The sequence below is a fragment of the Mobula hypostoma genome, chromosome 7 (genome assembly GCF_963921235.1).
Source record: "Mobula hypostoma chromosome 7, sMobHyp1.1, whole genome shotgun sequence".
Lineage (NCBI taxonomy): Eukaryota > Metazoa > Chordata > Chondrichthyes > Myliobatiformes > Myliobatidae > Mobula > Mobula hypostoma.
This window is the reverse complement of record NC_086103.1, coordinates 95,694,037-95,712,833: the sequence shown is the minus strand read 5'-3', so window position 1 is coordinate 95,712,833 and position 18,797 is coordinate 95,694,037. Positions and strand designations below refer to the sequence as shown.

The window sequence follows — 18,797 nt, the reverse complement described above, 5'->3', positions numbered from 1 at the left end:
AATAGTCTGCACTATTGTTCCATTTACCAAAATACATTATCATACATTTCCCAAAACTGTATTCCATCTGCCACTTTTTTGCCCATTCTTTCAATTTGTCTAAGTCCTACTGCAATGACATTGCTTACTCAGCACTACCTACCTCTCCACCTGTCTTAGTATCATCCACAAGTTCTGCCACAAAGCCATCAATTCCACTATCTAAACCACTGAACAACAATGTGAAAAGCAGTGGTCTCAATACTGTACCCTGAGGAACACCACTAGACACTAGCAGCCAACTAGAACCCCCTTTATTCCCACTTGCTGCCTCCTGCCTGTAAGCCATTCCTCGACCATGCCAGTATCTTTCCTCCCTTTCTCTTCACCATTTACACCTCGGACTTCAACTACTGCGCAGAGTCTCGTCATCTTCAGAAGTTTTCTGATGACTCTGCCATAGTTGGATGCATCAGCAAGGGAGATGAGGCTGAGTACAGGGCTACGGTAGGAAATTTGCCACATGGTGTGAGCAAAATTATCTGCAGCTTAATGTGAAAAAGTCTAAGGAGCTGGTGGTAGACCTGAGGAGAGCTAAGGCACCGGTGACCCTTGTTTCCATCCAGGGGGTCAGTGGGACATGGTGGAGGATTACAAATACCTGGGGATACGAATTGACAATAAACTGGACTGGTCAAAGAACACTGAGGCTGTCTACAAGAAGGGTCAGAGCCGTCTCTATTTCCTGAGGAGACTGAGGTCCTTTAACATCTGTCGGACGATGCTGAGGATGTTCTACAAGTCTGTGGTGGCCAGTGCTATCATGTTTGCTGTTGTGTGCTGGGGCAGCAGGCTGAGGGTAGCAGACACCAACAGAATCGACAAACTCATTCGTAAGGTCAGTGATGTTGTGGGGATGGAACTGGACTCTCTGATGGTGGTGTCTGAAAAGAGGATGCTGTCCAAGTTGCATGCCATCTTGGACAATGTCTCCCATCCACTACATAATGGACTGGTTGGGCACAGGAGTACATTCAGCCAGAGACTCATTCCACCGAGATGCAACACAGAGCGTCATAGGAAGTCATTCCTGCCTGTGGCCATCAAACTTTACAACTCCTCCCTTGGAAGGTCAGACACCCTGAGCCAATAGGCTGGTCCTGGACTTATTTCCTGGCATAATTTACATATTACTATTTAATATCAATAAAGTATGACTATGATTATAATGCCATGGGATTTTATCTTGTTAAGCAGCCTCATGTGAGGCACCTTATCAAATTCTTTCTGAAAATCCAAGTAAATGACTTTCACTGCATCTCCTTCGTCCACCCTGCTTGTTACTTCCTCAAAGAACTCCAACAGATTTGTCAGGCAAGATTTTCCTTCACAGAAACCAAGATGACTTTGACTTATTTTATCATTAGACTCCAAGTACTCTGAAACCTCATCCTTAATAATAACCTCCAACACCTTCCCAACCACTGAGGTTAGGCTAACGGGCCTATAATTTCCTTTCTTTCACTTTCCTCCCTTCTTAAAGAGTGGGGTAACATTTGCAATCTTCCAGTCCTCCAGGACCATGCCAGAATCAAGTGATTCATGAAAGATCATGACCAATGCATCTGTTATCTTTTCAGCAACCTCTCTCAGCACTCTGGGATGTAGTCCATCTGGTCCAGGTGTCTTATCCACCTCAAGACCTTTGAAATTGCCTGGCACTTTTTTTCTTTGTAATAGCAAAAGGTGCTCACTCCTGCTGACCTTCACGGACATTTGAATTGAATTGAATTAAATGATCTTTATTGTCATTATACATAGGTACAATGAAACTCCGTTTGGCTTCCTCTCAGACAATTAAATAAAGCGGTAGATAAAAACAAGACTAATAGAAAAACAGTACTAAATAGATAAGTAGCAGAAAGTTGCAACAGCACCACAATATCACAGGAAGGCACAAAGTGCTGTTAGTGCAAGTATTGGCATACAGCAAATGTCTTCCACAGTAAAAACTGAAGCAATGTACCCATTAAGTTCATCTGCCATTTCTTGGCCGCCATTACTACCTCACTGGCATCATTTTCCAATAGTCCAATCTCAATTCTCACCTCTGTTTTGCACTTTATATCACTGAAAAATCTTTCAGTATCCTGATTTATATTGTTGGCTAGTTTGCCCTCATATTTCATCCTTTCCCTTCTTATAGCTATTAAAGTTGCTTTTTGTTGGATTTTAAAACCTTCCCAATCATCCAACTCAAATGGCAGGGGTAGGCTACTGTGGCTGACAAGGGAAGTTAAGGATGGTATAAAAGGGAAGGGCATATAAGGTAGAAAAAGTGAGTGAAAAGTTGGATGATTGGGAAGGTTTAAAATGGACGAGGGTGCCTACAACATCACAACTGCCAATCTGCAGTTATTTCAATGAGATCTCCCCTCAATCTTCTCAAGTCCTGCATGTACAGGCCCAGAACCATCAAATGTTCCCTATACATTAACGCTTTCATTCCGGGAATCATTCTCATGAACCTCCTCTCCAATGCCAGCATACATTTTCTTAGATTAGGGGACCTAAAATGCTCAGAATTCTCCAAGTATGGTCTGAGCAATGCCTTACAAAGCCTCATCATCACATTCTTGCTTGGCGGGAGGAGAAAATAGCAGCACGCTGCGCGTGCAGCTCTCCAGTGAAATGATATTGTATCCGTTAAATAGGGGCCGTGGACAATTCTGATTTGATGGAGACAGATGTGAAAGCACAGAGGAACATCTGGAGAACTTTCTGAAACGCCAGTTCGCTGCTGTTGTTACTGCGCGATTGAGAATCTTCCAGAGGGAAGGCCTTAAAATCACCAGCTTTGCCTGCTGCTGGTGACCGAGACTGAGGTCAAATTGTTCGGATAGAGATGGTGTTCAGTACTCAGTGTCGGAGGGCTGATCGGAGGCTCGAAATTTACGGACAACTCAGAGTTGGACTGTGGTCGGGCATTGCAGGGAGAGTTTTCTTCCTTCTCCCGTCTGCGTGAGATGTGGAACACTCGAGAGACTTTGAACTCTTTTACTGTGCCATGGCCTGTTCTTCATCAAGTTATGGTATTGATGCACTGTTATAACTATATGTTATAATTATGTGGTTTTGTTAGTTTTTCAGTCTTGGTCTGTCCTATGTTTTATGATATCACACCGGAGGAATATTGTATCATTTCTTAATGCATGCATTACTAAATGACAATAAAAGAGGACTGCGTGTCCTCATAATCTAATCTAATATACTAGTCCTCTTGAAATGAACACTAACATTGCATTTGCCTTCCTTCCCAATAACACAACTTGCAAGTTAACCTAAAAACGCAAACATGAGGAAATCTGCAGATGCTGGAAATTCAAGCAACACACACAAAACGCTGGTGAACGCAGCAGGCCAGGCAGCATCTACAGCAAGAAGTACTGTTGACGTTTCCGGCCGAGACCCTTCGTCAGGACTAACTGAAAGAAGAGATAGCAAGAGATTTGAAAGTGAGAGAGGGAGGGGGAAATCCGAAATGATAGGAGAAGACAGGAGGGGGATGGATGGAGCTAAGAGCTGGAAAGTTGATTGGTCTTGGCCCGAAACGTCAACTGTACCTCTTCCTATAGATGCTGCCTGGCCTGCTGCGTTCCACCAGCATTTTGGGTGTGTTGCTTGCAAGTTAACCTTTAGGGGATCCTGCACAAGGACTCTCAAGCCCCTTTGTACTTTTGATTTCTGAAATTTCTGCCCATTTAGAAAATAGTCTATGTCTTCATTGCTTTTACCAAAAGTGTTTACACAAATATAAGCAACATACATCAAAGTTGCTGGTGAACGCAGCAGGCCAAGCAGCATCTATAGGAAGAGGCGCAGTCGACGTTTCTGAAACGTCGACTGCACCTCTTCCTATAGATGCTGCTTGGCCTGCTGCGTTCACCAGCAACTTTGATGTATGTTGCTTGAATTTCCAGCATCTGCAGAATTCCTGTTGTTTACACAAATATAACACAGTTTCCATATAAATATAAAGATTTTAGAAAGAAACAAAAAACTGGATGAGCAAGATGACAGCAACAGCCAAGTAATTAATTTCCTTGAATATTCTCTTGCCATGAAGTGAGATCAGCACCAGATTGATTCCCCACACAGCAGGACAGATGTGCAGAGAGGGATTAGGTTAATAATAGTTTTATTGATCAAAGTTTAGACAAATAAGAGAATTCATAAAAGCCTACAAAATCCAAACAGAACCTGGGGAGTTGATCAATAGTCAAATTCAAAGGATAAGGAGAATGCTATTTAAGATTAAGGTGATAAACTGATTCTTACAACGACTGATGAACCTGTGGAATTCTCTACTGCAGAAATCAAATGAAACCAAATTCTGAAATATATTCAAGAAATAATTAATATTGTTCTTAAGACAGGACAGGCCAAAGGAAATGGAGAGGAAGCTGATCCCTGTTACTGAACCTCACCATACTGAGTGGTCAAAGTGTTGAAGAGCTGAATGTCTCACTCTTGCTCCTGTTTTCTATGCGCTCACCTCGAGGCAGGGGGGCAGCAGCCATGAAAACTACACCCCATCCAAGTGATCAGCCACTGTCTGTAACAGCAGCAGACAAGAGGACTCTGCAGTGAGCCAATTCACATGGGCCAGATAATATCCCAGGCATAGTACTCAGGGAGTGTGCACATCAGCTCACTGATGTCTTCACTGACATCTTCAACACTTCACTCAACCAGGCTACGGTCACCGCATGTTTCAAATCAGCCATCTGCATCCTTGCACCATAGATCTCTACATCTTCAGAACTAAATTATTGTAAAGTGCTTTGAACAGCTGATAATGACACAAATCAAAAACTCCATTCCTCCCACATTGGACACTCACCACTATGCTTACTGACAGAACCACTGGCAGCTATCATGAACCTAGCCCTGACACACCTAAAAAAAGCAAGAACCCTTAAGTTAGAAATCTGTTTCTGGATTTTGGCATTCAACACTACTGTCCCACAGACCACGGAGAACAACTCCTACTCCTTGGCCTAAAAACACCACTGTTGGATTTCCTAACGAACAGACCCGAGAAGATCAGGCTTCTCCCTCATCATTTTCAACATGGGTGTGCTGAGCCCACTGTTACACCCTCTGCTCACACACAACTGCACCACCAAACCTCAGCAATCACACTGTCAAGTTGGCTGATGACCCAGCAGTGATGGGGCTCATCAGCAACAACGATGAAATGGCCTACAGAGAGGAGGTGGAAGAGCTTGAGGCCTGGTGCCAAGCAAATAATCTCTTCCTTAATTTCAGCAAGACAAAGGAGATGATTATGAACTTCAAGGGAACTCACAAAGCTCATCCCCCCTCCCCCTTACATTATTGGCACAGCTATGGAAATTACAAGCAGTTTCAAACTCCTGAGAGGGAAAGTCACACATAACCTCTCATGGTCCCAGAACACATCCTACACAGTCATGAAAACTCACCAGCATCTCTGCTTTCTGAGGACTTGGTGCATCTATACTCATGGCATTCTGCAGAAGCATAGTAGAGAACATGCCAACAGGCTGCAACACTGCTTGGTATGGAAGCTGCACTGCAGTGGACAGGAAGTCAAAACTAATATCAGCCTACCTGCCATCAAGGACATGTACACAGACAGGTGCTGAAAATGGGCCCAGTAACATCATGAAGAATCCCACCCACCTGCTCAGGGACTGTTTGTCACACTCCCATGCAGCATCCATGCCAGGCCCACCAGACTCAAAAACAGTTACTTTCCCCAAGCAGCAAGGCTGATCAACATCATTAATTGCACTACTACTTTGTTATTTCCTGTTATTCACTTCATGTACAGCCCAGCCTCATTTTATGGACATACATCCAATCTAAGTACATAAGCTATGTTATGTATTTATTATTATTACTTGCTTTCTATCGTTTTTTTTGTGTTGCATCAAATTCAGAGCAACAATCATTTCATTCTCCTTACACTTGTGTACAGAAAATGACATTAAACAATCTTAAACAATTTCTATTATATATTCCTACCTCTTCCAATCCACCTGACTATTCCCAACACAATACTGGTCTCAATCTTGCTTTCAACCCCTGGCACCCCACTGAGGGTATAATGTCGTACTGAGCCTAATGCATGGAATGAGAATGGGGAAATGATTGAACTATCTGTGCAGGAACCCTATGGGAACACTGACCTTAGTTCAATAAACTTCAAGGAAAACAAAAATAAGGTTGGTCCTCAAGTTTTGAATAGTTTTGAAGATGGAGGTGGAGGTAAGATGGCGCTAAACGTCGACTCCTTTGCTTGCATCTTCCGAAACAGCTCTACTTCCATCTTTAATATCTTTATTTAATCCTTTCAGGGTTCCTTTGAAGACCCTGACCTGGAGTTACACGCAGACTTCGGTTCTTTGCAGGAATGGGACCAGTGTTTGGCACGGCAAGGGTTTGGCCTGACAGTACAGCTCGTATTTGGAAGCCTAAGAACTCGGGACTCTGGAGATGGGCGGATCAAGGGTCAGTGTCACGGCAGGAGACTCGTGTGTCATCCGGGGAGGCCAGAAAATCTTTCGCTGTGGGCGTGAAGACCCGAGATCTTTGCGATCTTCAGGCACGGAGCTCGTAAAAAGTGATGAAACGGACTTTTTAAAAATCGTAAACCAGCGGGTTGTTGTTATATCTCCTGCTCGCTGTAAAAACGGGGGACACCTCCCTCTCCCTTATTAGGGAGAGAGAGAAAACCTGTGGGTTGTCGAATGCCGGATGAAACATGATAGTCTTTGGGGTAACTGCCAGTCTGTTTCTTTGCTATCGCCTAGCTCACGCTTGTGCTTGGTAGCGGGTGTGCCTTTTTTTGCTGGGGAGGAGGGGCGATCATTGCTTAATGCTGCTTATGCAGGGGAGGGGGAGCTGAGGGAGACTTTGAGGTTCTTACGTTTAACTGTCGTTCATTCTTTGGGGCACTCCTCTGTTCTCGTGGATGTTTGCGAAGAAAAAGAATTTCAGGATGTATATTGTATACATTTCTCTGACATTAAATTGGACTTTTGAACCTTTGAAGTTAAGACCTTAAAGTGGCGGAAGTTGGATTTCAATAGTATAGCACAGGACCTTACAAATGCAGGTCAGAAGCTGTCGTTCAAGGGGAAAACAACTTCTGATAAGTGGGAGGCATTTAAAAGTGAGGTAGTAAGAATTCAGAGTGAACACATCCCTGTAAAGGTCACAAGCAAAGATGGTATGTTTAGTAAACATTGCTTAATGAAGGATATTGAAGGTTTGAACAGCACATCAGTTGTGGGAAAATTGGGAACTGAGTGAGTCTTTTCAGGTTCGTAGGAAATATAGAAGAAAACAAAGAAATTAAAGGGCAAAAAAAGGGCCAGGACAATCATAAAACCTTTCATAAATGTACTTGAAATAAGAGAGCAACAAATGAAGGCACACATCCCTTAGGAACGAGAGGTGTAATCAATGCACGGAGCCAGAAAATACCAGCAAGATTGTGCATTGAGGGGACTAAGAAATAAGCCAAGAAATTACTGGCTGCCCAACTTTATATCAGAGGTAGGAAAGCTGGTGAAGAGGATTCTGAGTGAAACTATTCACGTTTTCATGAAAAGAAAGTGACTAGTTAAGAATCAGGATGGTTTTACAAGGAGGAGATCATGTCTCACAAATCTAATGAAGTGTTTTGAGAAGATAACTAACAAAACTGTTAAAGGCAGCACAATGGAAATAATTCACATTTGCTTCAGTATGGCTTTTGACAAGCATGGTAAGTTGGTCCAGAAGGTTGATGAACAAAGGATCTAAGGCAAAGTGGATCCAAAATTAGCTACAGGAAGCAGAAAGCAGAAGTGTATGTACGTTTCTCTGACTGGAAGTCTGTAACAAGTGGTGTACCACAGGGATTGGTGCTGGGAACTTTGTTATTTGTAAAACTTATTAATGACATGGACAAGAGTGCCAGTGGTCTAACTAACAAGGTCGCAGATGACATGAAAATTGATAGCAGTGGAGGTTGTCAAACAGCCAAACATAAGTCAGCTGGAACATTGAGCAGAGTGCTAGCAGGTAGAATTTAATCCAGGCAAGTGTGAGGTAATGCACACAGGGGCAGGGAAAGGGTCTTAGGCACACTGATGCATAGATGGACCCTCGGGTCCAAACAGGGCCAAAAGTGGCAACAGTTGGAGTGAGTAGTGAAGAATACTTTTCACACACTTGCCTTCATTGCTCAAAGGCATTGAGTATAAGAGTTGTCACAGTTGTCCAGTAATGGTTGCACTTGGCAGTAATTGGCGTATTGTGTACGATTCCGGTTGCCACACTACAGGAAGGATGTGGCAGCAACAGAGTGAGTGCAGGAGAGACATACCGGATTGTTACAACTACAGCCCTCCAATTCCAGGCAACAAGAGAGGCTGAGCTTACTCTCAGTCATAGAAGGCTGAGGTTTATAAAATTATTTGATGCATACAAGATACTTTGCCTTTCACCCAGAGCAAGGGAGTCAAGAACAAGAGGACACAGGTTTAAGGTGGGGGGGGGGGGAAGAGAGAGGGAGAAGGGGACAGGAACACAAAGGAAATCCAAGCATAAGTTTTTCCACACAGAGGATCGTGGTTATCAGAAGAGCAGATAGAGGTAGATACATGTTTAAAAGGCATTTGGACATTTATACTGCATTTAGATTGTAAAGGTATATGGGGATACAGGCAAATTGGATGAACGTAGACAGGCACAATGGTTCACACAGTGTGTGCTACTCTTGTGCTGTACCAATCTATGACTTTATTCACTCCCTGTGAAACAGCTGAAACATTTATGGGAGACGATGCTGAACAAAGCTTTCCCCTATCTTCAAGAATGATAACCTTCTCATTTTAAAATAAGAGAACTCTCCAGGTCACCAAAAAAAAGTCAGCAGCTCAACCTTTGGACAGTCAGAGTTCCAGTAAGAAAAACAAAGTACCTGACTGGCAGGCAACTGACTCACTTGTTTTTGTAAAGTATGTAATTACTGCACAGTGACTTACAACCATGAATCTAACTGCAGCTTTTAAATAATACTCAGAAAACATGTAATGAGATCCAACAAATGTTGACCTACTGAGGAAATATTTTGCAATTGTGTACATACTAAAAAAATTTAAAAAAAATACACACACACACACACTGTATACTGCAGATGTAGCAATGTTTTGTTCGCTTGGATGATTTTTTTTACATTTACTTCCGTTTCATAAGGTTTAACGGCCTTGGTGTGGTGGATTCCTGCAGAACTTAGTTTGAATTATGTCTCTCACAAGTCCCAACGACCTCAAGCATTACAGTGAAATGGTAGCCATAGATTAAAGCAAACATGATGTTCTATGAATATTTATCATCAGCATTCTTCAGTCAGATCATGTACAACAGTTACTCACCCTATCCCACGTACTAGATAGTACTCTAAAGAGGACCATGAAAACACACTTAAGTTCACTGACATACATAAATAAGGACCTTCACTGTAGTGTTAACTTCTTTCATTGCACTGCCTTCTACTTTAGCTATTGAACTAAAGGAATGTGAAAGTTTATTTTTATCGACACCATCCTGGTTCAGCATGATCTGAGTAAGTCCTAGCCTGCTCTCCCAGCAATAAAAGCAGAGAATGTTCCAAATTCTCTGTGGTCAATCAGCATCTGGAGAGAGAAACAGAGCTAACATTTCTGGTCAGTGACCTTCTATCAGAACTGAGAAAACTTCAAAATCAGACCTAGTAAAGAATGAATGATACACATGGTGGAGGAACAGCTAAGAGGGCTTGGTGAAGGCATGTTCCACTGAAGGAGGTGTAAACAGAAGGGATTGAAGGAAGTCAGAGGATATAGCAAAATAGAAGCTAGAAAGAGAAATAATACCAGAACTGTAACATAATAAGCCGGAAATCTGAAATAATACAGGCTGCTGGAAATCAAACTAAATCTGTGGCAACAGAAGCCAAGTTAACATTTCAGACTGATCATTTTCATCAGAACTTGCCAATTCCAATACAAACTGGAAAGTCTGATCAACACTGAAATGAAAACAAGCTGGGAGATGAAATGTTCTTCCTCAAGCTTAGATCGGGCTTTGCTGGAACTGTGTAAGAGGTCTAAGATGGAGAGGACAAAATAGGAATGGAAGAGGGAAATAAATTACTATGACTGATAATTGGACACTTAGTATTACTTTTGCAGATTTAATGGAGGTTTTCCATAAAGTAGTCACTTATTTGGTGTTCAATGTCTCCAGCGTAGAGGAAGTGATGTATGGAGCGCTCAGCGTATTAAATTAAGCTGAAAAAGGCTCCTTCATTTGGGTGTATAAAAATTGAGAAAGGAAAAGATAAAAGTACAGATCCTCTCCATGGAAGAGTGATTTTTAAGCATGAACTTGTCAATGTTTATAACGTATTAAGACAAGAACTTAGAGGGTTATATTATTAAAAGTTATGGGCCTAACACATGCAAATTAGATTTTGTAGATTGGTATCTACCAAGTGGGAATGGGGATGACTGGAAGAACTGAATCAGCCGATGATTGAATGGCGGAGCAGACTCGATGGGCCGAATGGCCTGCTTCTGCTCCTATATGTTATGGTCTTAAGAAGGAACAAATAGGTTGCCCTTCCATACATTCAAAATATCTCAGAAATAACAGCCCGACTGCTCCAAGAAGATAGACGTTCGGTCGCGTACAAGCCAACAGCAACATTGAGGAGCGTACTCTGCAGACCAAAAGAACGAACCAAGCTATTAGAAAAGACCAATGTGGTCTACAAAATCCATGCAGGAACTGCAGCAGATATTACGTCAGCCAAACTGGGAGAAAACTATCCACAAGGATCCGTGAACATCAACTGGCTATAAAACGGCATGACCAACTCTCCCTAGTCTCTACCCATGAGGATCAAGAGGGGCATAAATTCACTGGGAATCAGTAAAAGTCTTGGCAAAAGCGAACACGAGGCATGCAAGAGAATTCCTAGACGTGTAGTTCCTGATCACAACACCATCAAGTTCACCATGCAACCAATCAGCGATGAGATTTCCTCCCCACATCATAATTGATTTTCCAAAATTCCATCCAGTTAGCTGGTTGAAAAGTTTATAAAGGCCAAGCATTCAGAGGACACACCACAATCAACAGCACACTGACCATGTCTCCATGGTAACAAATGATTTGCAAGTAAATAGCCAAGATCGGAGAACATCTCAATCCCGATTGGCAACACAGTTGGAATAGATGAGATGAACTGAAAGGGCCTGATTCTGTGCTGCACAATTTTATGAAATAAAAGTGACATTGATGGAGGCAGAGTACTATCGAGGGAATAGTCTCTTTGGAAAACCGATAGAGAAAAAAGGAGGGGCAATGCATCTGATGATAGAATTATGCTGAAAACTCTTATTGGAGTTGAGGCAAAATGCAGTTGGCAGATCAGGCAGAGCTCTATGAATACTCTCGAAAACAATATCTCACTATCGTAATTTAGATAAATTCTTACAGTCTAACTTACACAGGCTCTTCGGCCCATCATGTCAATCAAGGTGCCTTCCGAAACTGGTCCCTTTGCCTGCATTTGACCAACAGCCCTCTAAACCTTTCCTATCAATTAATTTGTCCAATATCTTTTAAGCGTTGTAATTATACTGACATCTGGCAGCTCATTCCACATACCCCAGTGTGAAAAACATGTTCATCTTTCCTCTCTTACCTTAAGCTAACGCTCTCTACCTTGGAAAGGATATAATTATTGGTTAAAGAAGGGACTCCTTCGGTGCTGAAGACTCACTAAATCTGAGAGTAAAGCTTTACAGGAGGTCATTTTTATAGCACCTAAGCCATTACTCAAAGAATTCTGCTGATACCAATTGTAACTCAGTTACAATATCACACTAATGACCCTAGCAAAGGCACAATTAATTTCCATCAATAAACCAAAAGAGAAACATTACTGATTTGTAATTTCTGCACCAATTTGTGAATACTGTCCAAGTAATTAATAATTAATGATGAAATGAATACAATGCAAAAGGTACCACCCAGCACGAAGAATACAAGACATAGCAGGGCGGCTAAAATGACACATTCACATTTACTGTTCATTGTCAACATAAATTTAGGATAAAAGCATCAAGTGCACCAATTAAAACTGCCCAGGCTTCCAATTAATAGACGGCTATTCATTACTTTAATGAAAGGAGGAAATGGTCATTGTTAGCATTTTCGTCAATTAAATTCATGAATGGGGTGGGCAGGATGCCACTTAATTATTGAATTTTCTTAAAATCAATTCCTTCACTTTCCTTAATATGATTACTGAAGTCAGCCACAAAAGTGAAGACAGATCTCACACATACTGAAAAATATTCCATTTTAAACTAAATGAAGTTAAATCGTATCCTTGCATCCACTTTTAAGAAATTAAATTTACTTCTTTTTTCTTTCCCCAATTATTTACTTTTAATCTAACCAGAAAACATAAGACAGGCTGATGATCTGCTCCCAGTCAGCCAATAAGCAACGTGCAACTGATTCATAAGATCAATTGCAAAGATTAACCATTTCCAACAATGGGAAATGCCCAGCTTGTTATCACCATGAAGTGGCACCCATCACAAATTCAGCTTGTGGGAAGTTCCCCTGATGCTAGACCCATGACATCGATAATCTTTTTAGTAGATACAGGTTAAACAAATGTCACACATTATTATGACTTACAGATAAACTCCTTAGCCAGTGACTAGAACAATCATTTAAACTATATCATAGTCTAACACTCAATATTATCTTTGCTCCAAAGTTATCAATTTGAATGGAAATATTTGGAGACATCCCAGTGACTTAATAATATCATATATGAACTTTCCTGTGATGGTATTCCTGGTTGTATCAAAACACAAAGATATAAAATGCCTTATACAGGTCCTTCCCAGGCAATGGACACCCCATACATACCAATATTTGAGAAACTGACAGGATGGATGGGGATGGATTTTGTGGCAGATGTATGGCATTGTCGTGTGCCTTCTCCCCCACCCGACATGTGACACATCAATGAAGGGCCGAGTAGAGATGAGCATACTAGAGCAAGGAACAGTGAGCAGCCTCACTCACTGTCAGTGAGACTGTTGGCAGATATTCTTCCTGTGCTAGATTCCCCATGCGGGCCCCTCCCACGCCCCATTCCACACTGTTTTTGTTTCTGACTTAATGAACATTTCAAGCTATGAACAATTCTTAAGAACTTAACCAATTGTAACATAAAGATTGTCTATAATGTATTTCGTATTTCACTTCTTCACAGAAACATTGCAAATTACATTTTCATCATACTCTGTTCACTTTGCTCTCAAACGGGCGCTTAGACCACACTAATATATTGGCCGCAGCTGCATACAAAAGGCCTCAGTCCCACATCAAATGGGCGGGCCTGGGCTACAAATGGGAAAGGTATTTGCGTTAACTCTAGCTCTGTTCTCAGATAAATGTTTCGAAGCAGGAACGCTGGTTACCATTCCCAGCCCAGCCCTGAACCACAGGAACCAAATGCTGAGCTCCTCCTTTTCATCTTGCACAAGCTTTTGCGATAGCAGACCACCCTTGATGAAAACGTACTGAGCTACTGGGAAAAGCTAAGTGTCTCTGAAGCAGCAGGGGGATTAAGCACTGACAAAGGCCCAGGAAATTTTTTTCATTCAAAGAAGCAGCATCATTAAAAAGGACCTGCTGGGTGGACTGGAATAGTGCAGTGACTTTAACTTACTCAGCTGCTTTCTAGAGAGGGCTGATAGTATTGATTTCTTTATGAATCCTGTGGTTCAAGGTCGAACAGACATTTAAAGATCCAACACTTGGGGCCTCCTTAGGGGAACCAACAATCAGACTGGACCATGTGCTTTTGACAAAAAAGGCAAATTATCTTAGCACCAATATTATAACATATATTACAAATATTGTCTCAGTTGGGTTAAGATAGTACAGGCTGCCTTTGATATTGTTACTACTATAATTTCAAAGCCTTTCTTAGTTTGTTTCGCAGACCAGTACGTTTTTGTTTATTTCAGGATTTATACTTACTAATTAATTTATTAACATGTAAGATGAATGTGTTAATTGTGCATGAAAATCAGAAATGATTGATCTAATTCAAATGTAATAAGCAATTCAATCCAACACAAAAGTTCACTCAGACCAGCAAACTGATGGACACAGCCCTCAACACCAGGACACCCCACATCCCCCAAAACCAGCAGTGTCCTCACCACACCCCACTGCAGCAATTACCAGCATACCTTCTCCAAACAGCCCTGATGACATCACGTGCTACCCCCATGGCTCACACCCTCCCATCTGGGACCCTAGCAGAGATATCACATTATCCTGCTATGCAGACGTAGAAGGTTGGAGGTGGGTATCTTGTTTAAGAAGGGCACCAATATCAAACAAGCCAGTGAGGCTAATATCATTGGTGGGAAAGTGGTCAATTCAGCATCGTGGTCCACATGGACCTTGTTTATCTATTTAGTGATACAACATGAAGGAGGCCCTTTGACCCTTCAGGTTGTGCCAGCCCCATCAAACCCAATCCTAATTAACCTAATCAAGGCAACCACCAGGAAATCTGCAGGTGCTGGAAATTCAAGCAACACACACAAAATGCTGGTGAACGCAGCAGGCCAGGCAGCATCTCTAGGAAAACATAGAAACATAGAAAATAGGTGCAGGAGTAGGCCATTCGGCCCTTCGAGCCTGCACCGCCATTTATTATGATCATGGCTGATCATCCAACTCAGAACCCTGCACCAGCCTTCCCTCCATACCCCCTGATCCCCGTAGCCACAAGGGGCATATCTAACTCCCTTAAGGAAGAGGTACAGTCAACGTTTCGGGCCGAGACCCTTCGTCCGGACTAACTGAAAGAAGAGCTAGTAAGAGATTTGAAAGTGGGAGGGGGAGGGGGAGATCCGAAATGATAGGGGAAGACAGGAGGGGGAGGGACGGAGCCAAGAGCTGGACAGTTGATTGGCAGAAGGGATACAAGGCTGGAGAAGGGAGAGGATCATGGGACAGGAGGCCTAGAGAGAGAGAAAGGGGGAGGGGAATGCGAGAGGAAGATACAGTGGGAAGGACAGAGGAGAAAAAAGAGAAAGAAAGGAGAAAAAAGAGAAAGAAAGGGGAAAAAAATTTTTAAAAACAAATAAATAAATGAGAGATGGGGCAAGAAGGGGAGGAAGGGCATTAAAGGAAGTTAGAGAAGTCAATGTTCATGCCATCAGGTTGGAGGCTACCCAGATGGAATATAAGGTGTTGTTCCTCCAACCTGAGTGTGGCCCCATTTTGACAGTAGAGGAGGCCATGGATGGACATATCAGAATGGGAATGGGACGTGGAATTAAAATGCGTGGCCACTGGGAGATCCTGCTTTCTCTGGCGGACAGAGCGTAGGTGTTTAGCAAAACGGTCTGCCAGTCTTTATTTTTATATTTTCCCCTTTCTTTCTCTCTCTTTTTTCTCCCTCTGTCCCTCTCACTATATCTTCCTCTGGGCTCCCCTCCCCCTTTCTCTCTCCCTAGGCCTCCCATCCCATGATCCTCTCCCTACTCCAACTCTGTATCCCTTTTGCCAATCAACTTTCCAGCTCTTGGGTCCATCCCTCCCCCTCCTGTCTTCTCCTATCATTTCGGATCCCCCCTCCCCGTCCCACTTTCAAATCTCTTACTAGCTCTTCTTTCAGTTAGTCCTGACGAAGGGTCTCAGCCCAAAACATTGACTATACCTCTTCCTATAGATGCTGTCTGGCCTGCTGCGTTCCATCAGTATTTTGTGTGTGTAACCTTATCAAGGGACAACTTACAATAACCATTTAACCTACCCTGGTATGCCTTTGGACTGTGGGAGGAAATCGGAAGACCCAGTAAACCCCACACCTTCCACAGGGAGGATGTACAGAGAGTCCTCACAGAACAGTGCTGGAATTGAATTCCTACCTCCAGAACACCCTGAGCTGTAATAGCATTGCCCATGGCATTGTGAGCCATATGGCCTGTTCTGGTGCTGTTCACAGGCATGATCACCTCACTACAATGAATACTTCACACATTTATCATGGAGAAGCTCATGGAAGAATATAGTGATGAGAAACACTTTGATATTATGAACGTGCATGGTTTTAAAGCACATAAAGGTGTCTAAATTGTTGAGGCCTGACCAAGTGTTCCCTCGGAAATTGTGGGAAGCCAAGAAAGAAATTGCTCAGGCCTTGGCAGAGATTTTGTATCTTCTTTAGCTGCAGGCAAGTTACCAGAAGAATGAAGAGAAGCTAATGCAGTGCTTTTATCTGAGGAGGGCTACAAGGACCAGCCGGGGGACTATAGGCCAGTGAGCCTAACAGCAGATGGACTCTATGTGCATTGGAAAAGGCTGGCACTGATTAGGCGTATTCAGCATGGCTTTGTGTGAGAGAAATTGTGTAAGATGAACATAATTGAGTCTTTCTGAAGAAGTGACCAATAGAATCACATAACATGCGTGAGCAAGACAGCTGGATGCAAGACTGGCTTTGTAAAAAGAGTCAGAGGGTTGCTTTTCAGATTGAAGCCGATAACCTGTGGTGTGTCATCGGCTTTGATGCTGGGTCTCCCTGATGCTTGTCATGTACATCAATTATTTTGATGAGAATGTAAGTGGCATGGTCAGTAAGTATGTGGATGACACCAAAACTGATGGCAAGGTGGACAATGAAAACAGCTATCAAAGACAAAAACAGCAGTTAAATCAACAGTGGAAGTGGGCTGAGGAATGGCAGATGGAATTAACTCAGCTGAGCATAAAGGGATGCAGTTTCTGGCAGGACATACACAGTAAGTGGTTGGAATCTGGTAAGTACAGAGACCTAGGGGTACACACACATCGTGGTGACACTGGTAGACAAAATCAAGCAGAAAGTATGCCATGCTTTCCTCCAATCAAAAGGAGATCGAGTTACATCTGCAAAGGACACTGAAGAGACCTGGAACATTGTGTGCAGATCTGATTACCATACTCTAGGAAGGATGTGATTAAGCTGGTAAAGATTCACATGGATGCTATAGGGACTCGTAAGCTTGAATTATAAGGACTGAATTGGCTGGACTTTTCCTCCTGGAGTAAAGGAGGCTGAGGGCTGACCTCAGAGAGATTTCTTTTTTCGGAGGGCCACAGATAATGTACATGGTTAGTCTTATTTCCAAGGATAGGGGAGTCTCAAAGTAGGAGCCCCAAGGTTTAAGCTGAGTGAGGAAAGATTTAAAGGGGACCTGGGGCAGTGGTGATTATGTGGAATGAGCTGCCAGAGAAGGCAATAGAGGAATTAAAGGGCATTTGGACAGGTTCACAGATAGGAAATGTTTAGAGCAGGAGTTCTCAACCAGTGGTCTGTGGATAGGTGGATAGGTTCAAAGAGATCCATGAACTTGGATGGGGAAAAAATTTACATCTTTATTTTCACTAATCTCTAACTGAAATATAGCATTTCCTTCAATGATGAAAGTAGCCAACAACCACAATAGTATTTGCAGTACCTGTGACTTTGTCACCAACAGAAATCAGGTATTTTCAGATCACATTATAGTTGTTACAAATATATCAGCCTCAGTCCTGATGAAGGGTCTTAACCTGAAACATCGACTTTACTCTTTTCTATAGATGCTGGCTGGCCTTCTGAGCTCCTCCAGTATTGTGTGTGCTCTTTGGATTTCCAACATCTGAAGATTTTTTCATTTGTGATTTAGTCTTTATACTGAGATGTCTTTAAAAAATAACATCTAATTTTAAATTTCCTATATTTGAAAAGTATAGTCTTGTTATTTAATGTGTTAATAAAGAAGCACATATTACAATATCACAAGTTTGTTTTTATATATACTTTGATAACTATTTCAATATAATCAGTTTCTTTTATTATCCTGTGTATTTTATTTTATTTATTTAAACACATTATTTTGAGACCGCCAGTGGGCTCCACCGCATAAGTCATTCAGAGGAAAATGGGTTAAATGCAGGTAAATAGGACTAGCTCAGGAAGACACGGACAAGATGGGTTGAGGGCCTGATCTATGCTGTTTAACTATGACACACCCTCCTGAACACGCTTATACACATCAGCACATACACCCTGCCACAACCCCAAAATCATCACACTCTCCAAACACAGCCCCCAGGGCTAAATGTGATCTTCACTATAGTCTTCAGAGTCAGGATATCACCACCAAAACATTAAGGTAGACCAGTGCACCAGTCCCATCAAATCCTCTAGAAACAGTACTCCCAACTACTATAACCCCAGATCCACAATACCCATCGAAACTTATCTTCCTCTACCATCACACCCTCTCCATTAACTCACTCAGTACAGAACACCCTCCCAAAAACCCCAACCCTTCCTCCCCCCTCAATCAGTTGACCAGCACACAAAACCCAGCACATTGTTGTCACACAGTCCACAGGATCAGTAAAACATCCTGACAGCAACCCCCGATTGCAGTCAGCCCCATCCACAACTCCAGGATCCGCAAGACTTCCATACCACTCTAACCTCGTTTTTCCACACACTCCCATCACATCCCTCTCACAACAGATCTGAAAACCTGCACATCAAGCCTTCTCTATAACAACCCCAAGCACCACCTCCTCTTTCCAGCCTCCCAGACCAGCAGCCTGTTCCTACCACAGACCCCAGGACCCGTATACACTCCTCCCCT

General features: G+C 42.5%; 1 protein-coding gene across 3 annotated transcripts in view; it reads right to left on the bottom strand.

The window, feature by feature from the left end:
- Positions 1-18,797, bottom strand: part of LOC134349434 (insulin receptor substrate 2-like) — a 170,910-nt gene that overhangs the window by 127,761 nt on the left and 24,352 nt on the right. The gene's annotated exons all lie outside the window — the stretch shown is intronic.